Source organism: Urocitellus parryii, chromosome Y, assembly GCF_045843805.1.
Source record: "Urocitellus parryii isolate mUroPar1 chromosome Y, mUroPar1.hap1, whole genome shotgun sequence".
NCBI classification, from domain to species: domain Eukaryota; kingdom Metazoa; phylum Chordata; class Mammalia; order Rodentia; family Sciuridae; genus Urocitellus; species Urocitellus parryii.
The window spans coordinates 16,952,466-16,980,195 of NC_135548.1; the positions used below are offsets into that span (position 1 = coordinate 16,952,466).

The 27,730-nt window shown below is 37.0% G+C and overlaps 1 pseudogene; it reads right to left on the reverse strand.

Annotated features, from left to right (window-relative positions):
* Nucleotides 1–8,089: 8,089 nt before the first annotated feature.
* LOC144250930 (corepressor interacting with RBPJ 1-like) overlaps nucleotides 8,090–27,730 on the reverse strand; it is a 44,211-nt pseudogene continuing 24,570 nt past the window's right edge.

Here is a 27,730-nt window from a genome sequence, read left to right on the forward strand (position 1 = left end):
TCCTATCTGTAGCACTGATCTTGTGGAATTCCCTTAGGATGATCCCACATTTTATAGGTGACTTACTCTTTTAGTGACAAGTCTCAGCTCACAAACTCTTTGTATGATTTGATTTTTGGAGTTTCTTCCAAATATTTTCTGTGGCCATACTTTTGCCAAATTTTTATGATTAATCTTTCCATTTTTTGCAATTTTAACTTCAGCTAAATTTATGGAGGTTTGATGTACACATCATAATGTCCAGTTATTTTAAATGTTCATTTCTATACTTTTGGGAAAGTAGTGATAGTTGTGTTAACATCGTGATAATCAAAATATCCCTTCCATCACATCAAAAATATCCCAGTTCTCCTTCATATTTTCACACTCTTTCCTCACTCACTAGCCCATGGCAAACAATGATTCACTACTTATTACTGTAGATTTAGACTTTTGTCTTGTGTAAAACTGAAAACAGACCCTTTGTGTGGATTATATTATATATAAAATGCTCCAAGTCCTGCTTGATATCTACTTACAATGAGACTTTTTTTTTCCTAAAAAGGAAGCATCAAAAAAGAGGCTTAAGGTGAGAAATTAAACTGGAAGTCTAGCGACAGTTTCTCTGTATTTCATAACATCTGTATAAATAGGGTTCAAAAGATTGTGTTCGCTTTTATTTTCTTGTAAATGTTCATTCGAATAGAATTTTTTTTTTCTTTTTGGTGAATTCCTGAAATTCAGGGAGGTTTTTTTTTTTTTTAATTTTCTGATGCACTTTGTGAAAGTCAGTATATATGTAAAAAGATATTTAAAATGTTGAGTTATCATTTCACTCAAACACGTAAGTTAAGGTCATCTAAAGAAATTAAATGCGTTTATCTGTATGAAGAAAATCTTGACATATTTTCATTTTGGTATTATTAAAGGACTCTGAACAATACACTTCCTTTTTTTTTATTTTAAATCCTGTTTCCCCCTTAATAACCTTTATGTGGTTGACTTTTTTGTTGGGAAACAATTCCATTAATGTTAGTTGTAGGTAATGTAAAGTTTATGTGGGTTATAAAAGCCATAATACATATACATTTTTGAGAAGTCAAAATTATTTATTTGTATATCAACAGCATAAATTAAATTGGGTTATAAGAACGTGCAGTTGTATTACTTAATGGGTGGGCTCTGGAAAAGTGACATTTTAAGTATCTGCATCACCTAAAAACAGCAGAGTTCCTTGGCAAGTCTAACTGGGGAGACACCTAACTTCCCAGAGGGGTCAGAGACAATGCTGGTGGATTTGTTTGTTTTTTGAAAGTAATTTGAAAACAATCTGTGAAAGGAAAAAGCTTTTTAGAGAGAAGTCTTTTAGCTCTTAAGACCCTCTAGGTTAGGAGGTATCTTAGGGGAATAAATCGCTAGAGTCAATACCCCGGAAAAGACATTTCATGCCTAAATGAAAATCTTGTTAAATGTTATTAATTTTGACTTAGAGCACACAGCAGCCCCCTGTGCCTTGTATTCCCTTATTAGGGATTCATGTCTTATCAAATATCTAATTAATCTCCTAGACATCATTTGTTCTGGCCAACTTTATCTCAGCTGGTCCACGGGGAAAACTCCAAATATTCTCTGTGACAAAGCTCCCTTGAAGATCTTTTTAATTGTCTAAATTAACTGCACCAAATTTGCATGTCAAACAGTAAAGGGCAACCTGAGATAAAATGTAAACGTTTTAAAAGCCCCCAAACTAAGCACTTGATTTGATAACTAGGCTTTTTAATGTTATGGAAGACAACTGCTCCTTTCCTTTTCAAAGAAGGCTGATCTATGCAAATAGTGAATTGGAAATGCCTAGGTCCCCGGAGCCGTCAAATGGCCCTCGCAGGTTATTTGAATATCAGTGGCGCTGCTTCTGAAAAGGTTCAAGGATGCTCTCTGACTTCTTTGTGATTACTCAGTGCGGCGTCTTATTCTGAAGAAAAAAACTCAGGAATAATTAAAGGCTGGGATCAGGCCTGGGAACATATTTGGGACAGGAATCTCATTTAGACAGTCTCTTTCAAAATAAGGCACAGTTAAATTGACCAGAAGGCAATTATTGAAATGAAAATTATTTTCACTCTCTTTGTCTTCTGACCACCAACTTAACAGCACCAGTTTAAAAAGAGGGAGAAGGGAGGGAGAGAAAAGAAAATTGGTCAATGAGACAATTTTTGCAATTCTGAAAAAAATGTTAATTTGGAAAATAAAGTACATATTTGCAGAATAAAAATATTTCTAAAAGGCTTCCTACACAATAGGAAATACAAGAGAAGTCATCACCAACAGATTTTTTTTTCTTTTTCGATTACTGTCCTTGGAAATTTGAAGATTTTAATTCTTAGAAAAGAAAAAAAATAATTATTGTTATTAACAGTCATCAGAACTCCGCTCTGAAAAGCCAGGTAGTGAAGTAGCGATTGAACAGAACGAAGGTCCCCAGCGGGGCGTTTGCAATGTGAGGTTCAGTGGCTTCTTTGCTTCTTTTGCTCGCTCCCCCCACCCCCACCCCCGGCTTCGGCAGCCCTGCTCTTCCGCAGGGAAAACTCTATTCTATAGTTTTTCTTCACTTTGGCCATTTTCTTTCACCGCTCAAGCCGTTTCTAACGGAGACTCTTCGCCCCTCATGCTCCTTCGGGGTTCATATCTGGTCTTGGGGAGAAGCTGGCAGAGGTGCTTTGGACAGAAGCGCTGCAGGCCCAGAGTGTGCCGGGTAGGTTTTGGGGCCGGGGGCGGGCGGCGTGGAGGTGAGGACGTGGTGAGGGTTCCCGAGGAATGAGGGCGCCCGGGTGTCGGGTCCAGGAAGCTTTGTTTCTCCTTTATAATGAAAGCAGATCAAAGGGCCTGGCTGTGCAGGTCCCGCTTGCGGCGCAGCTCCCTCCGCAGGCCAGTGATCAAGGCCTCTGCGCCCTGCCTCTGCCCCGCGGGTCAGCCGATGTCCATCACCGCGGCTCCTGAGAACGGCGGGTGGCGACACAGACCCAAGTGTCCTGCGGGGAGACCAGAGTGCGCGGAACCTGAACCCGGTGGGAGCGGGACAACCGTTCTTGGCCGAAACCAACCTGGGAACACGGATTCCAACTGCCTCCAGCCCCTCCTCCGTCCCTTCCCTCAGCCGTAGGCATCCCAGGGGCGCGGAGAACCTTGACCCCAGTGGGTGGCGACCAGCTGAGGCCGAGCAAATTGGAGAGGGCGTCCGTGAGAAGAGAGAGTCCATAAGCGAGAACACTAGCTGGGTCCCCAACGGAGGTGGGGCCGTGCCTCCCCAGGGCCACCTCGGGCCCGGGTGGCCTGGGCCTCTCTGGCTTCGCGACCCAGAGGAGGTGAAGGCCGCCGCCTGAACCCGGGCACAGATGTGGAGGTCGGTGCGAGGCTGGAGGCCGTTGCACGGGGGCCCGGAGTCCCTCCCGACCCGGGGTGAGGGAAAATGCGATTTCGTTTTAGCGGGTTTCTCAAAGTTTTCTGTTCCGCAGCTTCTAGGGCAATAGAGGAACCAAGACCCAGCGTTCCTCGGCCTGCGTCTATCCATCCCCAAACCACACCCTCCCTCGGTGCTTTCCTTTCCGGACGCTGCTTTAACCCCCTGGAGTGAATTGGATCCTTCCTGGTGAGGAAAAAGGAAAGGAAAAAAATTTTTCTTTATGCAAAGGAGAGAAAACATTATTTTGATGAGATTAGATTGTGCACCTGAACGGCATGTCTGGACATTCGGTCAAGTCGTTGCAAATCGTGTAAAATTGAATTTCTTATTATTCAGATGGAAACTTTATTTATTTTAACTCTAATCTTATTTGCATCTATTATCTGTATTCACCAAAGCTCTCTTCCACTACAAAAATGCAGATGAAGTAAATCTCACATAAATCCCGCCCATTTGGGTAATTGGTATACTAAGTGTTTATTTTAAGTGAGAATAATTTAGCTACAAATTTTCTTAAGGAATAACATTCTTAACACATTAAAAAAACTGAAAACTCTGATTTGCTTTTATGTTTGACAGTAGCTCTTGATTCCCACAAGAGGAGCGTGGCGAGTGCGGCTCGCTGGCGCCATCTAGAGCTCCAAAATGGGAGAGCCGCCCTGTCTGCCTGGAGCTTGGCTCTTAGCGTGCAGAAACTGGCTTTTCCTGTGAGCTGCAGCAACCCAGCGAATCAAGCAAAGAAAAGCGGGGTTTTGTGTTCTATCAGGGAGCGAGCTCCGCTACTGGGGGGCACTGCTTAGCGGCAATTTCAAATTTTCTAGCAACCTACTTTGTACCCTAAACCAAAAGGAAGCAGGAAGAGGCTGGGGTAGAGTGCTGGTTTAGGGAAATGGACAAGTTTAGGGTGATGTCCTTGGAAGCCCGGCTCCGAACCGCACCAGAGTTCCCGGACCTTTAATTCTTCCCACCCCCTCGGGAAGTCTTTGGAGCAGTAGGGACAGAGGTTTTGTGTGTCTCCGGTGGGGGAAGGCGGCTCACAGGCAGTGCGGCCGGAGCGTGCATTTCTCTCCATTCCAAGCAATTCTTGGCATTTCATTCCGAACCTCGCTTTATTATTACTGTTACATTCTGGGGGTTCTGGGGTTCTGTTAAGTGTGGTGTGAGGGAGGAGAAAAGGAGAAGGTGTCGAAAAGTTATCTGCTTCCTTTTCTGCCAGCAGGAACCGGGATTTAGGAGCCTCAATCAGAAAAGCTCTCAGTTGCATTTCCCAAAGCTAAGTTCCCTCGTTTCTATTTGTTCCTCACAACTTTTAAAAAGCATTTCTCCTTTTGATCTTAAAATGCTCCCAAGGCCCGCAGGTATTGCATGCCTTTCTTTATTTCTTTTCAAGAAGTGGTAACTATAGCAAAGGTTTCTTTTCAGAAAACCTAAATAAGATGTTTTAGTATCCTTTAGCTACTGGAGCTAAAAATGCAGCTTTCTTCCTGGTCTTAAGCACAGGGTGTGGAGGATGTGGCCTTTTTTAGAGGCCTCCGCCAGCGTCTTGGCTCGTTGGTCGTTAAGTAAGAAAAGTGATATGGGCCAAGTGGATTTTGAACTCTGAGCTTCAGGGCTAAAGCATACCAAAAATGTTCCATGATTAAAATTGGGAAGCCTGCTTCCAGCAGTGGGGACTTGATCTGTTTCTCTGTCAGCAAGCCGTCTCATGGAAGAACAGTAAGAAAGGTCCAAACCTTTCACATAAAAAGCTTTCTTCAGATTGCATCTGTATGATTCAAAACAAGATCGATTTCACATTGCAAGGTAAGCAGACCTGCCGCTACGCTGCAGCAACCTCTTACTATTTTGTCATTTATTAAAAGAAATTATAAGTAATTCACTATGTAGACATTCAGATAACTTAAGTCCTAACCTAGCAGCCTGATCGTTCCTGGTCATTTGTAAATCGACAGCACCTCCTACAGGAATCAGTTTGCTAGTGTTATGTTAAGTGTTAGGCTTGGGGCAAAAGGATTAAGGGGATGTCCCCCAAACATGTTCTATGCCTCTCAGTGCAGTTCCAGGCCTATGGACACATCAAGAAATGTCTACATGTACCCAGATTCCTTTAAAAGAACTTCTCTATTAAGGGTAAGAAGAATGACCAACCTCACCGGATGGATTTTCACAAAATTGTCACTTTGGAGTACTAATTTTGCCTTGTAGTGGAGATTAAACCTAGGGCCACTCTAGCATAGATTAAAACCCCAGCCTTTTTTTTTTTTTTTTTTTTTTTTTTTACTTTTCTGAGCTGGAGTGTGGCTAAGTTGCCCAGGCTAGCCTCCAACTTGTGAACTTGTGATCCTCCTGCCTTAGCCTCCTGGGTAGCCACTGAACCTAGACTGTTGAGGACTTTTGTTTGGGTTCTTAAATCATATTAAACTTGGAGGATTCTTCTTTGGCTTCTGTACTTAGAGGAATCTCTACACATACAATTAGACAGATCCCCCCCCCCCTTTTTTTGAGGTTCATCTCTGGTTTTTACATTTCAAAAGCAAAAGTAGAATTAGGTGCCTAGTATTTTTATTAAAAAATCACTTCCCCCCCTATATCATTAGGGTGCACAAAGTACACTAGATAAAACCTCTTTAAAGCTGTTTATTATGTTATGACTGTGTGAAAATGCTTCCCTTCCATTTTTAAGTTTACGAAGTTAGAATGCTAGCTTTTTGGGGTTGTTTAGCACACACTTGGGTGACCAAGGCTATAAGACAAACAGCAAATTGACATCTTTCATAACTATGTAGGACTTTTTCTCTAAGAAAATTTTTCTCATAAAGAAATAGCACTTTATGGTTTCTCAATCTTAACAATGAAGATTAAATCAGAGATTTAAAAATAAACAAACAAATCCTTACCCTAAGTACATGTATAAAGACATGAATGGTGTGACTATACTTTGTGTACAACCAGAGACATAAAAAATTGTGCTCCATGTGTGTACTATGAATTGAAATGCATTCTGCTGTCACGTATAACAAATCAGAATAAGTAAATTTAAAACACACACACACACACACACACACACACCAAAAAAAAAAAAAACCTAACAGCTATTTTAAAGTTAAAAGTGGACTGCACTTTTGTGAAAGTCAAAGTGAAAAGAAATATGTATTTCTTTAATTCATTCTTAATTACAAGATTCATTTTTAACATTTCTCTTCATGAGTACTATATTGGTTCAGAAACCATTTTTAAAGCACTAAGTATTGCATAGGTTTTGATATTATGAAAATTATAAAGTCTAAGAAGGTATAAGATAAAATAATCACTACAACACTGATGAACTTAAGGTGTAAATTATTAGTCTATCAATTTCAAATGCACAGTTATTAATATATATAATGTGAAGGAATGGGGTCTTTGAGATGAACTGTAAATTATGAAAGAACAGTGAAGAGGAATTCAGGTTCCTCTCCCCTCCTCTAGTTCTCTTAATCTAAATAACCAAAGTATTCCTTACCACCTTAGTTTCTTTTAAATTGTAGCACACGTGTTTTCTGTGTGTGCAGACAAGAATAAGAGATATGTATCAGACTACTTGGAATGATTTTATTTAACTTTTCTTTCAAATTTACTTTCTTACAGAACCTAAGAAATTGTGACTGCCAACTATCAAAACCATCTGATCAATATTTGTTTTGTATTAAATGACAGATGTCTTTAAAAAGTAGAGCCCTAATATTATGTCCATCATATGTGTTTTTGAAATTGCATGTTACTTATGATTTGTGCTAACTTTTTTCTAAATCTTTCCTTTGAAATATAGGAGAATTTACAGTTAAGTTTAAATATGTCTTATATTCTTATACTCATGAAATGTATTGAAATAGTCCATATTATTTCATTTGGGACATAATCTAAATGCTTGATATTTTTAAGCAAAATCTGATAATAGTTATATGCCGGTAGTAGAAAGGCCATCTATGGTAGGTAGGATGGTCCTTCACAGATATACATGTCTTAACCCCAGAACCTGTACATATTATGTTTCATGGAAAAGGAGGATTAGGATTGCTAATCCATTGATTTTAAAATAGGAGATTATCCTGGATTCTGCAGGTGGGCCCAATGTAATTTCAAGGGTCCTAAAAAAGTAGAATGCCGAATATGGAAGTGTCTGCTACTTGACTCCCCTTTGTTAGTTTTGAAAAATGGAGGAAGGGAGCCAGTAAAAAGCTGCAAAGGTGAGCAAACAGAATTTTTTTCCCCTGGAGCCCCCAGAAGGAACACAGTCCTGCCTCTGCCTTGATTTTTATTATGTTGTTCTAAGTTTGAGGTAAAATTCTATGTTATTTCTATGGGAGCACAGAAAGCTAATGGATCATCCAAATGTAATTAGCTTACTCTGTAGAACAAAACACCTGAAAGGAGTTTAAAAGCCTTAAAGAAATATTGATAAATATCCCTTGTTTAATTCACACTAGTGAATTTCAATGATTACACTTTGCTTCAAGCAAATTCAAATCTTAAAAGTAATAACAAATTTGAATTGACCAAAAAGAAAATCAAATTATAACCATTCAATGTACTGTCACTCTTTTAATTTGTTTCAGAACAAAGAAAATGTCAGAATTATATGGAGCTTTATCTGGTACAGGGGCACAAGAAACAGTTAACAACAGAAAATACTTCTATATTCTCAAAATACATTACTTACAAATATTTGCAAAATTCATTCTTATGGTTTTATATTTGAAATGACAGTTTACAGAGATGGAAAATTAAAATAGAGCTTTATTTATTACAAAGATAATAGTACATAATTTAGCCCTTACTAAAAGTGTTTAGTAAGAAAGTGGAGATGCTTTTATTACTAGGTAACTGTTACATGCGGTCTCTTTATTCTCTCCCGACTTCTGCTTCTTTCTCTGTGGGTCCCTTTGGTGTGCTTATCTCCGGGATGCTCCCTGTGCATTCTTTCTCCTCTGTATACACTGGTGCCATGGCTCCTGCTGTCATTTCCTCTGCTGCGCTCTTCACTGGGACTCCGCTGTGGCTGCTTCCTTATCTCCCTTTGCTTATAACTACCAGGACTTCGGCTTCAGCTTCTCCTACTCCTCTCATCCCTGCTACAGCTTCTGCTGCTCCCCTCTTTTTTTTCTGATCCTCTCTTCTCTGGGCTGTGGTGGTGGCTTTTGGACCTGTGGCTATCAGGATAGCTCTGTTTGCTATTCTCTCCAGAACTCTCTTTTTTTAAAGACCTAGACTTTTCCTTGACTTTTTCCTTGTTACTATGACTATTAGAAAGTTTTTCATGAAGTTTTCTCTTCTTAGACTTGTCTTCTTCAGAATCACTGTTATTTCCTGAACATTTGTGTTTCTTTCTTTTCTTCTTTTCTTTGTCACTCTCACTACAGCTTTCTGAAGCTGTACTGGAGGAAGAGGAGGAGCAGGAGGAAGAGGAAGAGGAGGAGGATTTGCTTTTATGTTTTTTGTGTTTACTTCTGTTCTTCTGTAACTTTTTCTTTTTTCTATCTTTTTTCTTTTTTTTTCTTTTCAAGTCTGTCCAATTTCCTGTAATTGGGGAAAAAATAGTAGCAAACTAAAAAGTAGCCATTTCACCAACTATAAAATTGTTAATGGATAATATGCTTTCTTAGAAGCTACTAAAAAATGGTATCCATATATAAACAACTTATTTTATTAAACGGCAAATCATTTTTTTCTTTTAAATTGTTCAAGGCATGTTTACATTATATTTAAGTAAATAAATGTATTAAGTCAATTCTCTGATTGTACTTCATCAATGGAAATGACTATTAAATTCTTACTGGGTTAGAATTTGAAATTATTTAGTACTCTAAAGGTATAGTAATTCTGATCTAAAGAAAGCCTGTGAGGGATGGGACTGTGGCTCAGTGGCAAAGTGCTGGCCTCGCATGTATGAGGTACTGGGTTTGATCCTCAGCACCACATAAAAATAAATACATAAAAGTATTGTGTCTATCTACAATTTAAAAAAAAAGAGAGAAATATCTATATATATCTGAAAGCCTGTGAATGGTGTACACATTAGTTGAACCTGTTGAAACTTTCTGTGTATTAAAGTATGAAAATATTAATATTACATTATCAGTATTCAAGAATATTAATATTACATTATCAATATTCAAGAATATATTCTCCAAAAATTCCAAATAAAAATACACTTTAAAAATTGATACCCTTAGGGCTGGGGTTGTGGCTCAGTGGTAGAAAGCGTGCCTAGCATGTCTGAGGCACTGGGTTTTATTCTCAGCACCACATATAAATAAAATAACATAAAGGTCCATTGACAACTAAAAAAAAAATAAGATACCCTTAGCTGTGCAAGGTGGTGCATGCCTGTAATCTTAGCTACTTGGGAAGCTGAGGCAGGAGGATGGCAAGTTCAAGACCAGCCCTAGCAACTTAGTGAGGCTCAAAACCCTGTCTCCAAATAATAAACAAAAAGGACTGGGGATGTAATTCAGTGGTAAACCACTCCTGAGTTCCATCACCAGTACCACAAAAATAAATAAAAATTGATGACCTTTCTAGGTTTATGTAACAAAACAATCACATACTACTTTTCAACAACTGTTCAGTTTTATAAATAATTAGAGCAATTCCATCAGGGCATTGAGAATTTCTAAAGACGAATATGCAGTCTCAGAAGAGTAACTTCTTGTTTATATGGTATGTTTGAGTTTCTCTGAGGTAAGTGTCTTCACTGGCTTTTCTCAGCCATTCTTAAAACTCTACTTCCTGAGAACATCATGATCTCCCTCTATTGGACTCAGCAGATATTTCTTAGATTTATTAATCCAAAGGTAGTCTAATATAAAGTTTACATGTACCTTAAACATTCTTTCAGCATTTCTCAAAAATTTACAAGATGTAGAAAGAAAACAAAGACACATGGGCAAAAACATTTTCTTTCTTCCTTTTTTTGGTACCCGGAATTGAACTCAGGGGCACTCAACCAGTCAGCCACACCCCCAGCCCTATTTTGTATTTTATTTAGTGACAGGGTCTTACTGGGTTGCTTAGCAAGCCTCCCTTTTGCTGAGGCTAGCTTTGAACTCGGGATCATCTTGCCTCAGTCTCCTGAGCTGCTGGGATTACAGGCGTGTGCCACCACTCCCAGCACCAAAAATAGTTTCTAAGAAAAACTGTGCAAAGATACACACAAATCTATTCTGAAAAGTAAAACCTACAAATAAGTCAATTTTCAAATTAAATATACTGAAAAGTGCAATAGTTTGTGGTATTATCCAAGTACACAATCTTATATTATTGAAAAAAAAAGACAACAGAATTGTATTACTTTGGCTGAAGAATAAATCAACACGATGCATATTAAATAGCTTCAAGAGCTCTTAGTGTGGCTGGGGGTGTAGCTTAGTGGTAGCACACTTGCCTTGTAGTGCATGAGGCCCTGCTTCAGATCTCCAGCACCACAAACATGCACACACAAAATCTATTAAATATATACTTTTCCAATTACCTGAGAAGTTTTTCTTTTTGTTTGGTTGTGAGTGACTTTAAGAATTCCACTTCTGGATCCTCTTCACCCTCACTTGCAACATACTCCTGAGTCAACAAAGACATCAAATTGCTAAATTTTCAGACAAGTAGTTATCAGGAAAGAAAACATAAACAAGATTTTTTTAATAGGGACATACTATAGATGAATATGGTATTTTGGACTAGGAACTGCAAATGGAATTTTTTCTTTTTCTTCTTTTTGGTACCAGGGATTGAACTTAGGGATGCTCAACCACTGAGCCACAACCCCAGCCCTATTTTTTGTATTTTATTTAGAAACAGGGTCTCACTGAGTTGTAAGTGCCTTGCCTTTGCTGAGGCTGGCTTTGAACTCGTGATCCTCCTGTCTCAGCCTTGTGAGCCGTTGAGATTACAGATATATCTTACTGTACCTGGCTGCAAATGGAATTTTAAAAATTTCTTTGTAGTCTACCTGTTACAGTGGATCATAAGATGTTAGTACAACTGCCTTGCTAACATTAGAAAACTTTATCAGGAAGAAAAGAAAAAATGAACACAGAAACAATCTTTAGATTTCTTGAATTTCAGCATTTTCCTATTTAAATATTTTATCTTTAAAATAATTTAATGAAATTTTAAAAACAAGAAGATCATGAGAGGCTGGGAGTGCAGCTCACTGGTAGGGCACTTGTTTAGCATGTAGCTAATTACCAACACTGTTAAAAAAAAAAAGATCATGAATCTTTTAGGAAGGTCAAAATATCCACAGATATCCATAATTTTAGCCTTTATAATATTAGTTGTATGTTATCGAATACATACTAATACAACCCTTCAAACTCAACTATTTTCTAACTTTAATAAATTAAAAAAGTTTAAAATATTTTCTGTAATTTTTAGGAGTTTGCCTATATATTTCTTACCATTAGTTCAATTTAATGTCATGTCAGGGGTGAGTTGGCAGGAAGGGAAAAACAATCTTAACACTCATTCGGTTATTTTATCCATATAAACACAGAGGAGCCGTTTCATTTATTAAAATATAGGTTTATAAACAATTTCTCATTTAGGTTAAAATAATAAAGAGGCAAAATCAAAATACATTTTAGGAATTTTCTTTGCTCTATGTGACTTTCCTATGGATATATGCACATTGGAAACATTAAGTAGCAATTCACAAGCAATCACATTTAGATTTATAGACATTTTCAGCTTACTGATAAAAAGATCATTACCTGTGATGGATCATTTGCGGTCAAGTTTCTCCCCAGTACATTTCGTTTCAGTGCAAACCCACTGTTTCTCATCTCCGCTATTAGCTCCGAGGGGTGCATCGATGGCCCTGTTCACAAAAATCACAGTTTGAATGTATCATTTATATCTCTCTATCTTTTTCGGACTCCACAGTAGGAATGCAGTTGAAGCTTTGTTAAGTAAAATCACAGCTAAATCAACTCAATAATCTTCTGCTGAGCAAATAATCAGATATGATTTTCTAAAACAGCAGTCTGGAGATTCAGAATAGAAAATAATTGCATTTTTCTTTACGTGCAAGGGGATTCTCTTATGCAACTTTGTCATATTGAAAAAGATATATTTACATATTGTTTGGTTGGAAGTTTTTAGTATAAGATCAAAACAAAATGACAAACTACAATTAAACTTTTAATAGTTACTCTCTCAGTAAGAATTCACTTAAAAGAGATATTTTTACAGGTACATACACAATTTATTATCCTACTTTCCAAAAGAAAATTCCTTACCCCTGCTTATCAAACACCAATATTGAATACAATGCTGTGGGGTTGATATTATCAACAGTCTTGCCTCCATGTCTACTGAGTAACGACTAGGCTCTTTAATCTCGCTTATAAAATATGCCCAGATTTTGAAATTTCTAGTTATTAGTTTTGGGTTGATAAAAGCAATTTTATGATAGGTATAGGTGTGCATATTTTATATTTTTCATAAGCTACTGTTTGCAAAATCCCAAACTGAAAAGTGAGTTTCTTTTTGGTCCTGTGATACGGACTAACAGAATATACATTATAAAAAAAAGTTGAAAGGTCTGTCCTATTCCCTTAAAATAAGGCTATGTAAAGCAGAAGAGATTCTTCACTCTTAATTTTCTTTTTCTTTTAAATATTTTTAGTTGTAGATGGATACAATGCCTTTATTTTACTCATTTATTTTTATGTGGTGCTGAGGATCGAACCCAGTGCCTCACATGTGCTAGGCAAGCCCTCTACCACTGAGCCACAACCCCAGCTCCTTCTTTTCTATATTCCTGTTCCATTTTATTTTCCCTGTAGCTAAGAAACTGACAACATTTCATGGTAACTACACCCAAATTTCTGTACATTAGCTTAAATGAACTACCCTGGGCCACATGTCTGTAATACAAGGAAGACTGAGACAGTTACTGAAGACAAGGACTTCATAACAAATGGTAGGAGACAGAGAAACATTCAGAAACAGATTCTCTAGTTTGTTGATTAAAAATTTTGTCTATTTTTTCCCTTTTCTCTTCTTTATTGGTCTTTTACCACTTATTTATCATTAATATGGTAACTATCTGTTACCATGGAAAACAAAAGGCAATCAAGGGGCTGGGGATGTGGCTCAAGCGCTCGCCTGGCATGCATGAGGCCCGCGTTCGATCCTCAACACCACATACAAAGATGTTGTGTCCGCCGAAAACTAAAAAATAATTATTAAAAAATCCTCTCTTTCTCTCTCTCTTTAAAAAGAAGAAAAAAAAGAACTTAAAACAAACAAACAAAAAAACCAAAAGGCAATCAATCCAAATCTGTTCATTTGTCAATAGCAGCTTTGGTAAAACTGGGTGGAAAAGGGTACTGCTCTCTAGGCTTTACCATTCTAGTCATGTTATCAAGAAAAACTGAATGGCTACTCTAGCTGTGAAGGAGAGAATAGGGAGGAAACTGCCTATCATTGACATATGGGGAGAGTTCATATTTAATTCCTATGGATTACTTTAATGACCCTTTAAAATTACAAAATGGTTGCATATATTGACAATAAAATTTTAAATAAAAATCAAATTTCAGGGGCTGGGGTTTTAGCTCAGTGGTAGAGTGCTTACCTACTACATGTGAGACACTGGGTTTGATCCTCAGTACCACATAAAAATAAGTAAATACGCTGGGGCATGTAATCCCAGTGGCTCAGGAGGCTGAGACAGGAGGACCACAAGTACAAAGCCAGCCTCAGCCAGTGGTTAAGTGCCCCTGGGTTCAATTCCTGGTACCTCCCTCCCCCCACCAAAAAAAGTAAATAAAATAAGGGTATTGTGTCCATCTACAACTAAAAATTTAAAAAATTCAAAATTTAAGTATTAGTTACTAGTTGTCTGTAAATGGCATAAAAGTGCTCATACAATTAATGGCTTCACATGAATGAATAACAGCTCCATGTACTTCAGTGGTAGATGCTTACCTAGTGTATCTGCAAAGACGGGGGTTTGAGCCACAGCACAGCAAAAACCAAAAACCCCAAACCCCGAACCCAAAACAATTGAATTGGTGGGATTCTCAAATTTCACATGTAGGAACATACTTTTAGAAAGTAGAAAATGTGTCCTCTGAACTGTCAAAAATACAATTCCCTGTTAACTTTATTATATGTCATATAAATTCAGAAAGCAAATATGCTAAGAATTAAGATAAAAACCACTCTAGTAAAGGGCCAAAGAGCTTGGTCATTAGGATGAGAGGTTACCACTAATTTCATTAGTTTTCATCACAAGATGGATAATTTTAATGTTTTAGAAAGCATGCATTTTTTACAGTACTTCCAACTACTTCAAGAAAATGTTCTCTTTTATCAATGCGACAGATTATACAGATTACACAACTATTACTCTTATGGCATTTATATTTCTTAAAACCCCAACCGAACTTTGTGCAGTACAAAAACAGCATACATTACTACTTTGTAAATAGTGTTTAGTGAAGTGCCTGACAAACAGTACTCAATTAATAGTAACAATTCATTTTTACCAGTAGCTATATAATCTTTATGATTATTTTATAACAGTCTATAATTCTTAAAAATTGTTCTTAGTAGTAACATTTTTCAAATCTAGTCTTATTCACCTTTATTTTTTGGGTACTGGGTATTTATTTAGTTTGTTTTGTGTGTGTGTGTGTGTGTGTGTGTGTGTGTGTGTGTATGTGTAGTGCTGGGGATCAAACCCAGTACCTCATGTGTGCTAGGCAAGCACTCTTCCACTGAGCCACAACCCCAGCCCAGTATTGGGGATTGAACCCAGTGGTTATTAACCACTGAGACACATTCCTAGCACATTTTACTTTTTATTTTGAGGCAAGATCTTGCTGAGTTGCTTAGGGGTCTCATTAGGTTGCTGAGGCTGTTCTCAACCTTGTGATCTACCTGCTTCAGCCTCCGGAGTCACTGGAACTACAGGAGTGCGCCACCATGCCTGGCTTATTTTTGTACTTAAATCTCCTAGCATCAAAAGTTCTAGGTTTAAGTCTCTGTGTTTAGAAGATGTGACAAGTCAAGTTTAATTAAGATATATTTAGCAAGACATCTTTATACTTTCATGTCACTATGGCAGTGGCTATGTAGAGTTATATTGACAGAAATGACACTAGGCTGAGAACTCAAAATTCATTGATAATACAGATATGCTAATAAAATAGATTATGCAAATGTTCAAATACAAAAAATAACTACATTTTTAATGTATGATATCTTAATTTAAATTACAAATGGAGTTGGGTCTCAGGAATATTTAGTTAACTCTTAAATTTACTATGGCAGAATAATTCTAGAGATTTCAGTAAAACGTAGACTTGCAAGGGCTTTCTACATCATTCAGCCACACTGGGTTAGGCCTCTATAGCATAAAAAACAATTTCTGATTTAGGAAGCAAGTCCATTGAAGGAATTAATCTCAATATTAATTTATTCTGCAAACTTTTCTTATTGTAATATGGCAATACTGTAAAGTGTCAAAGTACCAGTGCTATGGTGTTCAGTTCTATATACTAATTAGACGTGGACTATGTTCTCCCAGGAAAAATACCATGCAATCAGTAACTCAGGAAAGAAAAAATTCTCAGAAGGTAAATTAAGCTGCACAAAGTATGTTTGTAAGAGGCTGAATCTACTCATTAAGGACATTTATTTTAGCCAGGCTCACTAGTACATACCAGTAATCCCAGCTATTTGAGAGGTCAAGGCAAGAAGATCACAAGTTTGAGAGCTGTGTGGGCAATTTAGCGAGACCTTGTCTGAGGAGGTGGGGTGTATATGGGGATGTAGCTCAGTGTTAGAGTATGTTTGAGGCCCTTGGCTCAATTCACCGGGTTCGATCCTAAGCACCACATAAAAATAAAATAAAGATATTGTGTCCACCTAAAGCTAAAAAATAAATATTTTAAAAAATATATAAAACTGAACAAAAGCAATGAGCAATAGAAGGTCAAAAATGTTCTGTAGTAAAATAGGTATTTTATCCCAGATAAATATACAAAGCCAAAGGTCTGGCTATGAGGAAAGGCCACAAATCTGACTCCTCCACAATTAGAAGACAGCAGTCCCAGGTGAATGCCACAAATGGTACAAGGGGGAGACTAAGGTGGAAGACAAGACAGACCCTTGTTGTGTTCCGCTGCCAGAGTTAGGTCCATCTACTATTCCCACTGTCAGATGTATCTTCCATTCTGAGTTCATTATTCTTTTTAAATGAAGTATTGTCTAACAATTTAATGGTATAAGAGAAAATAGGATGAATTGTAGGTTGAGTAAGGCTTCATTATAAATGCCTTTTTATCCTTCCCCCAAATTTTACATGTTAATTTATAGGGATGTTGTTTGCTAAACTAAACTGCTATTCTGAAAGTGAATACAGTTTTGCTCGCTTTTACTGTGGTGATCTATATTTTTCCCTTTCCAATATATGTGTGTGTTCAGTGGTGTTGGGGATTGATCCCAGGGATTTTGTGTGCTAGGCAAGCAATCTTTTTCTAAACTATATCCCTAGCCCAACTATGTCTTTTAAATTTAATTTTATGGTACAGAATGTTTCAAACCTATGTAACATAGCTTCAAGCATTTACTATTTTACCATTCTTGTTTCATCTATTACATCCAAATTTCTTTTCTGGAAAAGTATTTTAAGCAAAATCTCAGATATCACTTTGGTATGAATCAGTAAGGACAATTTCTTAACATTGCATTATTTTTATTATACCTATCAATATTGATAATTTAAAAAACCATCTAATATCCAGTTTATATTTAAATTTCTCCAATTGTATCTAGTTTTCTAATCTTAAAAAATTTACCCGCTCCTTCCCTTCACCCTGCTATTCATTTGTTGAAGAAACCAGGTAATCTGTCCTGTTAAATATCCCACATTATGGAGGGTGATACTGTTGAACATGTTCTTCTAGCTCCTTAATTTTCTGTAAATTGGTAGTTGGATCTACAGGTTTATTATTAGATTATTACCTTTGGAATAATATATAGAAAATTTTCCAAAAAGTTTGTATTCCAGAAAATGATAGCCCCAAAATATATCTCCAATTAAGCAAATCAGGCTAGTAAGACTTCTACTTAGTATGTTCTGTAACCCCTTTTACCATGTATTTACTGTGGCCTTAGTTGAACAGCAGCATAAACTTGAAAATGTGTATTTTAAAATAACACTCCTTGGCTGGTGGTGCTGCATGCCCCATAACTTTAGCTACTCAGGAGGCCCAGGTAGGAAGATCACAAGTTCAAGGCCATCCTGAGCAACCTGGAGACACTGCTGGAGAGACACTGCCTCAAAATAAAAAAAATAAAGAGAGCTGAGGATAAAGTTGGGTGGTAGAGTAACCTAGGATTTAATCTCCAAGAATGTATAAGTAAATAAATAAATAAGATCAATAACCCCCCTGCACTGGGGATGCAGCTTAGTGGTAGAGCTTTTGACTGACAATTCTGAAGCCTTGTGTTCGACCCCTAGTAACACTAGAAACAAACAAGCAAGCCAAACCACCACTACCAACAAAACCCCCCAAACACCCAGTGGTTGGTTGGGAGTATACAGCTCAGTGGCAGAGCATCTGCTTAGCATGCACGAGACTGTGGGTTCAATCCCCAGAATGAATACAAATAAGTAAATCATCATATATTATCACAAATAAAAGAAAACATGACTATCATTTCCATGAAAGCATAATCTTCTGTCCTTTTTTCTTTCCTAAGGTTAAACTGACTATGACACTTAGAAACACTATTTATAGTACATTATTAAGAGGGAGATCTAGGTCTTGTGGGAATTATTGAGAATTACCTCACACTTATATTACTGTAACCATTTTGCTTTTAAGAAAGCTTATAGAAAGTTGTCTTTTAAAAAAGACTAAAAAAGGGGCACAGTAGGAACATGCAGCATAATTCCCAGGGAAAAAAGTGAACAAAGCTATTAATAAAGTGTGTGGGTGATTTTTATTTATATAGATGAGAATGTTTTATGTATGATTTTCTAAAGGTTATGCAAGAACCAATTGTACTGAATTGTAATAAAACTGCTCCATACTGGGAATTTTCCTGACACACTGCCAGTTCATCTTTGAGGAGGCTGGAAACAATAGGATTTCTTATTGTCCTCATCCCAAGTTCATACTGAAGACAACTAACTGATCTCTATTAAAACACACAATATAAAGGAAAATCAAACATTTCATTTTAGTCTATGTGTCTAAAAAATACACAAAGGCAAAAAAATATCAAACTGTCCTTATTATATGCTAGTAAAAATTACTATTTATTAAAATCAACCTTGATTTACAGAATCAGTATGAAGATATTTGACACATATTTCATTATATCTTTATAACTTGTTTTCAACTTAATTTATATGCAAATATTACAGTGGTGATACAACCAGCAATAATAAAGTTAATCATGGTGGCGCAGGCCTGTAATCCCAATGAGTCAGGAAGTTGAGGCAGGAAGATCATAAATTCCAGGCAAGCATCAGCAACTTAGTTAGCAAGGCCCTAAGCAACACAGTGAAACCCTGTCTCAAAATAAAAAGGGCTGGGTATGTAGCTCAGTGGTAAAGTGCCCCTGGGTTAAATCCCTAGTGCCAAAACAAAAAACCAAAAACTAAACCAAATAAAAAACCAGGTATGACTAATAGATGGGATTAGAAATTCATGATTAGAGGAGGCAGACCAGAAAGGGACAGATAGGAATTTTCTAGGGTGATGGTAATGCTCCTTATTTTGTCAGGTATGTTTGTTACCAGGTGTGTACATTTGCCAAACTTAAACCCTATACTTAAGACTAGTGTATTTTATTAAAAAAAAAAAAAGTTACACATGATCTTTTCAGTCACTAGTAATTACTGAGTGACCATGATACTATAGACTCTGGCTATACCCATATATATTTTGTATGTATATAACTGAGGAGAGCCCTGTATAGGGAATTTGAACTTATGTATCCCTAGTATATAACACAGAAAATTCTTTTTTTAAATTTGTGTGTTAGTGAGGGCTTGTTATTTCATCTTACTAGAACTTCTCAAGAACTTGGATTTTACCTTTAAACTTATAATATTTTGGGGAAAATTAGTTCATAAGTAAAACAAATTATAATTTCTATTATAAAATATAATCAGAGGAAGCCGGCACATGCCTATAATCCCAGTGGCTAGGGAGGCTGAGACAGGAGGATTGAGAGTTCAAAGCCAGCCTCAGCAAAAGGGAGGTGCTAAGCAACTCAGTGTGACTTTGTCTCTAAATAAAATACAAAAATGGGCTGTGGATTTGGCTCAGTGGTCGAGTATCCCTGAGTTCAATCCCTGGTACCCCTAATATATACTCATATATGCATATATATATATATATATATATATATATATATATATATATATATATATATAATTAAGAGGAGATGATCAACAATGATGTTTATTAGCAAAGCCTTTCTATTCACCAACTATACTATTATTTACTAAGTATGTACATTGTTTAAGGCAATGGGGATACAAAAATAAATAAGACACAGGCCCTATCTCAGAAAAAACTTAAGATTTTTCAGGAATAAAATAGAATTTGAGTTAGATTTTCAAATTCTCATAGAATTTAGAAAAGGTAAAAAGCAAAGCATTTGGAACATGATGAAGGTTAATATTAAGTTTATTATGTTTGATTTGGGTAGAAGAATTAGTTTTACTAGGTGTACTGAATTCCATTCATTCTCCTTTTCCTTCCTGGGTAATCTCAAACTAATTTCTATTACTTGAGGCTGGAAGACCTTGAAAGGATGCAATGATGTTAATAGGAAGAAATATGTAAGAGAGAATTATGATTGTTATCTGAGAATCATAATACCCCTTTGAGAATGTGGGAGTTGTAGCCTCCTCTAATCCCACACACACCTTTAACACAGAACAGAGTCATTTAGAACAGGACTGTAATTAATTTGTTCACATCAATAGAATTTCAAGGAACAGACACTTTAAAAAATTTAATCACTAACTTATAATAATATATACAAATAGTCTGAAATAACTTAACCACTGGTGTCACTTAAAATTTAAAGTACTAGTAAAGAGTATCATTTTGACTTCTGCCACAATATGACTTGACAAGTTTTACTAGATAAACTTCTCTTTTTATTTGGTACCAGGGATTGAACCCAGGGGCAATTAACCACTGAGCCACACCCCAGACTTTTTTAATATTTTGAGACAGGGTTTTGCTAAGTTGCTGAGGGCCTTGCCAAGTTGCTGAGGCTGGCTTTGAATTTACAATCCTCCTTCTTCAGCCTCCTGAGCCACTGGGATTATAGGTGTGCACCATTGTACCCAGCCTAGATAATCTTTTTAATAGGTCCACATTTTTTTTTCAACGACTACCTAGCTTCTTCTTGCATAAAATATTTAACAACATAAAATCATCTACATATAAAGGAAAAAATTAAATCAACCACAATCAAGTATAAGCACTTGTGATCAACTTTATAAAGGAGAGAATTGGTGCTTAACTTCTTTATTTTTAAGTCAATTTTTTGGTAGTTGTAATATCTGTCTGTTATGGTCTGAATATAGTTTGACCCCACCAATACACATGTTGAGCCTTGGTTCCCAGTGTTATGGTGTTGAGAGGTAGTGGGACCTTTAAGAAGTGTTTAGTCTCTGAGGGATCAACGCTCATAAAGGGATTAATGCTATCTAGTGTGAGGAAGGAAGGGAAGGAAGGAGGGACAGAATCGAGGTTGCTTCCACAGTTTAGCAATTGTGAATAGTTGTTAAACTATGGAAGCAACCTCGATGCCCTTCAACAGATGAATAGATAAAGAAGGTATCTATTTTTCAAATGGAATGATGGTACATATACACAACACACTGAAGTGGTTGCGTCACTTTTTAAATCTTTAGGGTATAGGTTGAGTTCATGCACAACCAGAAAAGTGAAAATTTCTGCTCCATTTGTGTACAATGACTTGAAGAACTTTCTACTGTCAGGTATAACTGATTAGAACTAATAAATGAATAAAAAGAAAGAAAAAACCCCACCAATGTAGAATTCAGTATCACTGAAATTATTGTTCAAAAGTATAAAAACAAAGACCTTCTTTAAAATATAAAATAAACAGACAAACAAGGAATTTGCTGTCAGTACACCTGTCTTTAAGTTTTTCAGAGAGAAACAAAATAACCTAGGTCAGAAACTCAGGTCTACATAAGGAAGAGTGTTCAAGAAAGAATAAATGAAGGTCAAATAAAATCAATCAGATCTTTTATTTTTCAATTTTTTTTCTTTATTTGCAGTGCTGGGAATCAATTCATGGCCTTGTGCATACTAGGTAAGTGTTCTACCATTGAGGTATATTCCCAACCCATTTTTCATATTCTTAACTGATCCAAAGGATAACTGCTGATTCAAAATAAAGATAGCAAAAATAAATGATTATAGCTTATGAGTAAATGAAATTATAACAGCAATGTTTAAGGGATAGGAAGGAAGAACTCTATTATATAACAGGAACTAGGTACTTTGTTAAAAGGCACCTGCACTATTCAGGAAGTTGTAGAGTGTTCTTTGAAAGTAGACTTAGTTATACGTGTATATTGCAAAGTCTGAGATGACCAATTTAAAAAAAAATCAAGAAATAGTATAATTGAAATGTTGAGAAAACGTGAAATCATATAAAATACTCATTTAAAACCAGATGAAGCAGAAAAAGAACAAAAATGAAACGATGAATGAGGGCGATGAATAGAAAACAATTACAAAAAACAAAAGCTAGGGGCTGGGGTTGTGGTTCAGAGTTAGAGTGCTCACCTAGCATGTGTGAGGCACTAGGTTCAATCCTCAGCACCACGTAAAGTAAAATAAAGATACTGTGTCCACCTATAACTAAAAAATAAATGTTAAAAAAATGAAAGCTATTAAGTATACCAATCATCACTTTTATATAAAGAATCTTAACATACCAACTAAGAGACTATAAGAAAAAAAAAAGACCCAACTGTATGATATTCAAAAGAAATCTACTTTAAACATAAAGGCACAGGAGCTGGGGGATGCACACTTATAAGCCCAGCAACTCGGGAGGCAAAGGCAGAAAGATCTTAAGGACAAGGCCAGCTTAGTGAGACCCTATCTCAAAAAAGAACTGGGGATGTAGTTCAGTGGTTAAGTACCCGTGGGCCCAACCCCCAGTACTGAAAAAAAAAAGACACAAATTAAAAGTAAAAGAATGGGGGATGGGGTTAGTTCAGTAATAGTGCTTGCCTAGCATGTGGTAGCCTCTGAGTTCGATCCTTAGCACCACAAAAAACAAAAATAAAAACAAAGCAAAAGAGTGCATGAATGGAGAAAGATATACCCCAGGCTAACAATAACCAAATAAAGATGGAGCATATATATTAATTTTATTGAATCCAGGAGAACTCTACCACTGCGTTAAAACCACTGAGCCACCCTTTTTATTCTTTAAATCTGTGACGGGGGGTTGCTAAGTTGCTCTGGTTGTTAAGAATGATTGCCTCATATTTGTAATCCTCCTGTCTCAGCTTTTTGAGTAGCTGGGATTACAAGCATGCACCACTGTACCTGGCGCCATATTAATTTTAGACAAACAGATTTCAGAGCAAGGACAAATACCAAGGCTAATTAGAGTATTACATAACGGTCAAAGGGTCAATTTTCCAAAAAGACCCAAATATGTGTATGTGCCTAACAGAGCATCAAAATGTGTAAAGCAAAAACTGATGAGTATCTTTAGAAACAGGCAACTCCACTATTATAGCTGGAGACTTCCCATCCCTCTATCAATAACTGACAGATACAACAGGTGAAAAATCAGAATATATTGAACTGATCCATCAACTGGATCTAGTTGACATTTTTTTCCTAGTTGACATTTATAGGATACTTCATTCACCTAGCAACAGCAGAAAAATATATATTTTCTCACATTCATATAGAACATTTACCAAATAGACCACATCTGGGCCATATAACACAACTTAATAAAAGTAAAAGAAAAACCTAAAATATTTTGAGATTAAATAACAGAGCTCTAAACACATATATCAAAGAAGTCTCAGGAAAAAGTAAAAAATATTTTCAACTAAGAATAGACAATACAACTGCTGTATAACAATTTTGGGCTGGTCTTTGTCCCCAGTTCTTTTTTTTAAAGTAGTAGGGATTGAACATAGGGGTGCTTAACCACTGAGACACATCCCCAACACATTTTATTTTTTGAGACAGGGCTTTAATAAATTGCTGAGGCTGGCTTTGAACTTGTGATCCTCATGCCGCAGCTTCCTGAATGGCTGGGCTGGTCCCCATGCCTAGCCTTTGTCCCCAGTTCTGAGGGAACCTCAACTCTTGACATTTCCTGAGTAATAAGAGTATCTTTGGTGGGTCCTGATAGTTTATGTTATTGATGTGCCTCATGATGGTGACTCATGATTGAAATATTCCACTGTGGTTTAAGAAAAAAGAAAAAGATTTTTAATTTCAATATACATGATCAGATCATGCTCAAGGGCTAGGGTTGTGACTCAGTGGTAGAGTACTCACCTAGTAGGTGAGAGGCCCTGGGTTCGGTCCTCAGCACCACATATAAATAAATGAAATAAAGGTATTGTGTCTACCTACAACTAAAAAAATACTAAACAAAACAACAAAAAAAGAGCTGACTCAAGATAGTGGCTGACCATACCAGAAAAATAAATCATGTGATTAGAGGGCTAGACTTTGAGCTAGGTGAGAGAAGCCCTTTGAGGAAGAAAGAAGAGCTGGAGATAGAAGAGTTAAATCTCATGGCTAATGATTTTGATCATTCACAACTATGTAATAAAGACCAATAAAAACTAGACAGCTTGGATAAGCTTCCCTGGTTAATAAAAGTTGTTATATATTAATGTACAAGAAGATTGACAGGTACTGACTCTACAGGGAGACTTTGGAAGACTGTGTCTGGGACCTTCCCAGACCTTGTTCTATGTACCTCTTCTTTTGGCTTACCCTGATTTTTATCCTTTTACTATAGTAAAATTGTAATCACAAGTATAGTGTTAGTTTCTGAGTTCTGTAAGTCAGTCTAGTGAATTATCAAACCTTAGGCAGGTAGAAGGAAGCGTGGATTTGTAGCAGGTTTGGTGGGTGGTCTAGGAACTCCCAAATTTGTAGCTGGTGTCTTAATTGAGAATAGTCTTTGGAGAACTGTTAACCTGTGAAGTCTGGCCTATTTCTGGGTAGTTAATGTCAGAAATCATTGTAATAAAACCTATTAAATTTTGTAGGACACAGCAAAAACCAACTCAGAAAGAAATTTATAGTACTAAATACATGTATTAGAAGAAAGATTTAAAATCAATATGTAGAGCTGGAGTGTAGCTCCGTGGAACAGAACTTGACTAGCATGGGTGAGGCCTTGGGTTCAAACTTCATCACCTCTCCCAAATCAATTACATAATCTTCTGTCTTATAAAACTAGAAAAGGAAGAGCAAATTAAATTCAAAATAAGAAGAGAAGAAATAAAAAGAGGAAAACAAGGGAGAAAAATCAATCACAACAAAAGCTGGTTCTTTGAAAAGATCAGTAAATTGATAAAGCTCTAGCTAACCAAGGAAAGAGAAATGAAATGAGGGTCAACACTACAGATCCATGGACATTAGAGGGGTAATAATGGAATACAACAAATGATTCTATACCATTAAATCTGATTTACATGAAATGGACCAATTCTTTGAAAGACACAATCTACCAAAGCTGACAAAAGGAGAAAAAGGTCATTTGATAGGCATCTATCTAGTAAAGAAATTTAGCCAACAATCAATCAATAACCTTCTAAAACAAAAAGTGACAGGCCCAGATGGATTCACTAGTTAATTTTATCAAATATTTAAAGAAGAAATTATATATATATATATATTTTTAAAGAGAGTGAGACAGGGAGAGAGAGGGAGAGAGAAGGAGGGAGGGAGGGAGGGAGAGAGAGAGAAAGAGAGAGAGAATTTTTTAAATATTTATTTATTTATTTATTTTTAGTTATCGGCGGACACAACATCTTTGTTTGTATGTGGTGCTGAGGATCGAACCCGGGCTGCACGCATGCCAGGCGAGTGCGCTACCACTTGAGCCACATCCCCAGCCCTAAGAAGAAATTATATTAATAATCTCTTCTAGATAACAGAAACAGAAGGAACATTACCTAACTTATTCTATAAGACTAACATCAACCTGATACCAAAACCAAATACAAACGAGAAAGAAAAATTACATGCCAGTACCTCTCATGAGGTATAAAAATATAGGTGTAATAATCTTTAATAAAATATTAGCAATGGAAGTGCTTCAGCATGTCTAGCTCTCCTATAGAGTAACTATTTAGAGCTAACTATTTGCTTCCTGAAGAAAAAGATCTGAAAGTCAAACATGGAGAGAGATACAAAATCCATGTTTAGGGAAAAAAGGAGTTTAAAAATAGAATTTTGCTTTATGTTCTTTGAAGAAAATCTTACACATTTACCTGTTTTATAGGTGCCTACATATAAACTTGTATCCTGGTGGGCTATTATAAGACTGGTGTATGTGTGTGTGAATATCTGGGCATTTAAGCATAATGGGAAAACACATTCCATGGAAGAATGGAATGTCCAGAAGAGGCAAAGATATAGGGACAGAAAGTAGTTTAGTGGTTGCCTACAGCTGGGGACTGGAGGGTGAGGGTCAAGGGATTTTCTTTCTTTCTTTTTTAGAAAAATTAAAATGTTCTAAAATTGACTATAGTGATGGATGTACTGCCGCAGTCTGACTGGGCACAATTCAGGAGCCACTTGTCAAAAGAAACAAACTTTATTTTTAAAACTACAAACGCCAAACAAAACAGCTCCTCAGGAAAAACCCTCAGAGCCCAACTGCCACCACTGGCTTCCAGAAGCCTCTCCCCACACCAACCACCACCTCCCACAATCCTCCTGCTCTTGAGGCCGATTGGCTAGGTCGCGTGGGCGGAGCCAAAGAAGTCCCCCAATGAGCAGTTCCGTAGTCTGAAGGGCAGGGAAACAGCCCAATGAACATGACTGCAGAGGAGCCAATCAGCTAGATGTTGCTGGGGCCACTGTGAGCCAATCATCAGCTGGCAGCTTGAAGGGCAGGGAAACAGCCCAATGAACATCACCACAGAGGAGCCAATCAGCTAGATGTTGCTGGGGCCACTGTGAGCCAATCATCAGCCGGCAGCTGGAAGTTTGCTGGCAGCTGGAAGTTTGCTGGGGCCCCTTTGGCTGTGGCTCTCAACATCTCCCCCTCTCTGTTTAAACGACAAGCATGTGGCTTAGGGACCGTGCCTGCCTTAGGTTGTCCAATACTACATATGGTCCTTACCCGTCTTCGGATGAGCTGACCTCAGGGCGTCAGCCTCCTGTCTTAGGTTGGTACCATTGTAATTGGATCTTACCCGTCATTGACTACCGGTCCAGTATACAGCCACACCTGTGGAGAGGTACCAGCGGGGGGGGGGGGTGAGGTTCTTTGCCTCACCTCTGTTGGCCCCCAAATAGCTGAACGATCATTACAAGCAGAAGGGAGGAAGATATACCAAATCAATACTCCAATACTACCACAAGTCGCTGCACCAACAGATAGTTCACAATGCATACAAGTGAGTTCACAATGCATACAAGTGACACATAGTTTAGGCAAGTTCTGTAAGCGGTTCAGTGATGGCTATTGCAGAGACTGTAGATTAGTTTTATCTTTGTCTTCACCGGCACAGGGATGAAGATAGGAATTCTGGCAATAATGGCTAAAGAAAAAATTATATAACATTCTAGAAGGTACTAAAAGAAAACAATTTTCTTAACAATTTACATTGTCTTCACCGGCACTGGGATGAAGATAGAAAGTCTGGCAATAATAGCTAAAGAAAACATTGTGTAACATTCCAGAAGGCACTAAAAGAAAACAATTTTCTTAACAATTTACATTATCTTCACTGGCACTGGGATGAAGATAGAAATTTTGGCAATAATGGCTAAAGAAAACATTGTGTAACATTCCAGAAGGCACTAAAAGAAAACAATTTTCTTAACAATTTACATTATCTCCACCGGCATTGGGATGAAGATAAGAATTTTGTCAATAATGGCTAATATTAATAATTGTGTATCATTCTAGAAGGCACTAAAAGGAAACAATCTTCTTAACAATTTACATTATCTTGAAAAGAATTATTAAATATAATGAAAAGGATAGGTGAAA